Source organism: Equus caballus, chromosome 2, assembly GCF_041296265.1.
Source record: "Equus caballus isolate H_3958 breed thoroughbred chromosome 2, TB-T2T, whole genome shotgun sequence".
NCBI classification, from domain to species: Eukaryota; Metazoa; Chordata; class Mammalia; order Perissodactyla; family Equidae; genus Equus; species Equus caballus.
The window spans coordinates 83,752,872-83,758,081 of NC_091685.1; positions in this window are offsets into that span (position 1 = coordinate 83,752,872).

The following is a 5,210-nucleotide window of genomic DNA, read 5'->3' on the forward strand; positions in this document are numbered from 1 at the left end:
CTCGTCACATAGAACTTTCCAGACAGCAGCTTAAAATGTGGCAGTTGACGTCTCCAAGAATGAGTGAGCAAGAGAGGGGGAGAAAACAAGAGAGAAGTCATAGCACATCTATAACCTAATTTCAGGAGTCCCATCACTTCCACTGTATTCTATTCACTAGAAATGAATCAGTAAATCGGCCCACCCTCAAGCAGAGGGGACACGGTAACGGATTAAATCCCAGAAAGTGGGCCTCTTTGGGAGCCTCCCTAGAGGCTGCCTACACATATAGTGCTCCCACCTACACATCCCCAACTAGCCTATTAGAAGGGAAAAAATAGACAATTTACAGAGGAAATGGAAACGAGACAGTATGGAATATCCCAGATTACGGAGCTGTGGAATGAAAATTATAGCTTTTTTATGTCCTTTCTCCATGCTTCCTGCATACCTCCTGACAAAAAAGTGTGTCTCCAAGGGAACCAATCAGAAAGACTGAGTGGATGATTCTAAGCCCCAGAAAAATTTGCGCCCATTTCTATTATGTCCCCAGAGAAGACAGAATGGAGTGCTGTTGGAAAGTGGTGGTAGGGGTGTGGAAAAGGAATCTTGAATTATTCGTAAATTTGAAATTTCTTATAATCCTCACCTAAGTCCCTTGGACACCTAGATATGGATGCTAAAAGGTTCTGCACACCAATTCTGATATACGTGTGTGTGAGGTAGAGGTTTTCCTACACCAACAAACAATTCTCCAAAACCAGCTGAGCATCCTACAATTCAACTCAATTCTGACACTATTTGCCCAGAGACTGCATCGGATGCCACAGGTGATGAGCTCAGTCCCACAAGAATACATGGCCCCCCCATCTTCAGACACCAAAAGTAATAGTTTATCACCTGTGCATCTGACCTATCAGCTGTAAGTCAGAGGTTCCAAAGGTTCATTAATTTGCTAGATCAGCTTATAGAACTCAGAGAATTTCCTTACCAGATTATCAGTTTCTTATGAAAAGATATAACTCAGGAACAGCCAGATGGAAGAGATGCATAGGGACAAGTATGGGGAAAGGGTGCAGAGCCTCCAGGCTCTCCGAGTGCCACTCTCACTGCATCTCCATGTGTTCACCAATCTGAAAGCTCTCTGAACCCATCCCTTTTGGATTTTGTGGAGGCTTCATAACATAGGCACGATTGATTAAATCATTGGCCATTGGTGATCGATTCAACCTCCAGCCCCCTCCCCTCCCATGGTGTCGATTATAGGACTGAAAGTTCCAACCCTTCTACTCACATGGTTGGGTTTCTTGGCAATCAGCCCCCAGCCTTAGGTTACCTAGTCACTTTGGAAAGATCACCTCATTAACATAACAAAAGACACCTTTGTGGCTCTCGTTGCTTAGGGAATTCCAGTGTTTTTAGGAAATCTGTGCCAGAAACTAGGATGAAGACCAAATATATATTTCTTATCGTAAATCACAATTTCACAGGTACTTACATCCCATCTAGCAAATTCTAAGGTCTAGGATGACTGGAGTCACCCAAGATGCCAGGGATGAGAGAGGCCATCAATAGAGCCACATGCAGCCCAGTCTGGTATGTCAAGAACCATGAGTTTACAGAGAAATCATGTTATAAGACACAATGTAATATTCTGCCTTCTTTTATTCTGCTCTTATTCGAATTAATTGATATTTAAGAATCTGCCATGATGCGTTTAGCACTATGTGTGATCTTGGAGAAAAACAAACATGGTTCCTGCTCTCAACCAGTTTAGAATTTGTTGCAAGAGAAAGTCAGGTAAGCATACAACTTCATTTAATCAAATTTAATCAAAATCGCACAATGACAGAAACATTTCCAAGGTGCTATGGAAGCAGAAAAACAAAGCACTTTTAAAGTTTATTGGATATTTTGAAGTAATCACATGTACTTAATTATACATATTTTCCTGTATAAAGCCTAGAACTTTTTGTCATATATATAAAAGCAAATAAACAGAACTGCATCTACCTAAACTGTAGATCGTTATACAGATTCTTTCGTCTGCCTCGCTACCACTTTTTTCATCATAGATAACTCTAATTTATGTTTTAAAATCCTGCTTTGGCATCCCCACTTTCTGAATTCCTCCCTAAATCCCAACTCTGCACTCCTGACACCAGCACCGTCAGTCAGAGGTAATCGCTCTTACGTCTTTGTGCTATCTGGGTCAAGTATGCGCTTTTCCTTGTATGCTTCAGGGTTTACCCTAATTATGGGTAGATGCTCTATCTTATCCACTGGACTGCTTATTTCCTCCAGAGCAGTAATCCTCTGTGTGATTCATCTTTCTATGGAGCTGGCACAGAGTATACACCCAGTAATTTTTTTACATAATCTGTATGTTTTCTTCTTTTCAAAGAAAGCTTTTACATTGTAAAGTATTTGAAAAATACAAGTCAGCAAAAAAACCCAACCAAATTGAAATGCCTAATTTCTTCTCCAGCGGTCACTACTATTAGTATTGCAGTGTTATTATTTATTAATTAGCCATGTGAATGAGATAACTTTATAATCTGGTTGATCTATAGCTGTCATGGAACCAGGTTTAATTTTGCCTGTCGCCTGGAAAGCCAAACACTGAGACTATGAGACTGCAGCAAAGAGAGGGTTTTAATCACAAGGCAGCCAACTGAGGAAACAGGAGGATGACTCTCAAATCTGCCTCCTGGAAAACGGGGACTCAAGAATGTTTATGGGGTAGGGGGCAAGGTGGTCTGAGGTGTGGAGATAGATGATTGGAGGTGAGGAGAGGTGAGGTAACTGATGATCTGAGCAAGTGTAGTCAGACTTCATGCCTCTCATAGGACGCATGCTCACAAAATGGTGGTGTTAGCATGATCTGAGGGTGGAGGTTTTAGCCTCTTGAAGTCAAAAAGTCACTTATCAGACGTCTGCATGGGCCCGGTTGATGGGTTGGTGGTCTCAACTGGCCTGAACTGGACAAGGGGGTCCTATTCTAGAAAAATAGCTCAAACACCCATTACCATGGTGACCAGGCTCCAGGGAGATGTTATCTATAAGAATCTAGTGGGAGTCTGATAGCAGTTTGCCTAAGCAGCACAGTTAACAATGAGTGAGTGAACAACTAAAAGCTATAATCATTAATTGCAAAAGAGAAAAAAAAAATACTTTAGTTACCTGCTACTTAATCATCAATGGCTGTTTACTAGTTTCATAGTGGTACACATTAAATTGTTGCTGAATGCATCTTTTGTCCACTTCAAATGTCTTAAACATCTTTCTATATCATTAGATATTGTTCTTCAATGTCACTTTAATAGCTAAATAGTATTTTGATCTATAGTAAATACTGATTTTACTTAACCAATCCTCTCCTGTTACTGTTCTGGGTTGATTATAATTTTTTCACTCTGTGTCTATGAATGATCCTATGAATATCTTTGCTGTGTCAGGAAAAATGTGGAAGAATTTGAAATGGACAAAAAGAAAAGATTACTTTGTGTTCTGTCTAGTGCACATTTCTGGGTTATTTCATTCTATAGGGACTACACCCTTCGTTTTTTGGAGCTATTTTACAACTCTGTAAGTTGTAGAAAATGTAAAGTAATGAAAATGATTCTTGACCATACATATGCAAATGAGTTGTGTCTGAAGGAATGCAGGTGATTATTGTCCTGTGGATATTGACCCGTCTTTCTTCTATTGATAAATCCATTTTACTATTCCTGATTGCCTATGTCTGTGTGTGTTTAATTCTCCTTCGAATTGGTTGTAATAGCTTACAAGATGAATCATTAATTATTGAGTTACATAAAATCTTTGACATGTGTTCACTAAAAAATATAAAAAAGAATTCGTGAGTTTCCCATGGACCAATTGGAGGTGACAGATAGGTGACAGATATATGACAGATAGTTTTAACCATTATGATGGAAAAACCCTAAGGTGTGTTCTGGTATTCAAATCTTTGTATAAGCCCTTCTCCTTGAGTGTGGGCAGGACCTGTGACTTATGTAACCAATAAAATATGACAAAGGTAATGGGTTGTCACTCCAGTGGTTATGTCACTCAAGTGATGTTATTAGACTTTGCCTGGCCAACAGATTTTCCTTGCTGGCTCTAGGAAATAAGTGGTCATGATGAGAAATTCCATGCTGGCAAGGAACTGAAGGTGGGTTCTAGGAGCTGAGGACAGCCTGTAGAATCTGAGAGCAGCCTGTATTTGACAGCCAGCATGAAGCTGAGGCTATCAGTGCTAAGGACACAAGGAAATGAATTCCACCAGCAACCTGAGTAAGCTTGGAAACAGATTCTTCTCCCTGTGACTCTCTACATGTGAAGGCCCCTATCTGACACTTTGATGGCAGACTCGTGAGACCCTGAGCAGAGGACCAACTGAGCAGTGTCTGAACACCTCATCCAAAGAAATTGTAAGATAATAAGTGTGTGTTGTTTTAGGCTGCTAGTTTGTGGTAATTTGCACACAGCAATAGAAACCTCATACAACCATCTTGAAGGTATCTTGTCCAAGAGAAAAGCCTGTGAGAATCAGGGGTCTCTAGAGAATAGAAGTGGAAGTCATGTACTGTCAATAGCAGGAAGGATTGCCAGAGGAAGCCGGAGAGATTATTGTTTTTGTCTGGAGCTGTGCAGGACAGAAATCCCCACACAGCCCCCAGCTCTTATAAATTCTCACTTATGCCGCCTGCAAAAAGCGGGGAATTTGAACCCAGTCACAAAGAAGTCATCAACAGCCGTCATATCTTAGTTACATAGAAAGAAATGGAAAAGGCTTATGTTTATTTTCCTCTAATCGTTCCTCTTTCCAATCCTATGGAGACAGAAGCAGGAGGAAGAGGAGGGAAAAAAATTCTAACTACTGACAATACACTCCATCTGGAAACTTAGGGCTTAAATTGGTGGACGGTGACAGTGGGGATGTGGAAAGAAAGTTCAAATTAGATGAAAGCTTGCAATTTTGACTTATACTGGTCTGTTCTATTTAGTACCTTACGGGTACTAGATTATTGAACTAGATATTATTATAATTATAATTAAACTAGATATATTATAGATAACTAGATATATTATAGATATCTAGAACTAGATATATTATGGATAACATTACAGGTATAAATAGATAAGTATTATGGACTAGATATAGTAATTATTATTACATAAACAGATATTATTGAAATAGAACTTGTTCTTACAATTGAAGGTGA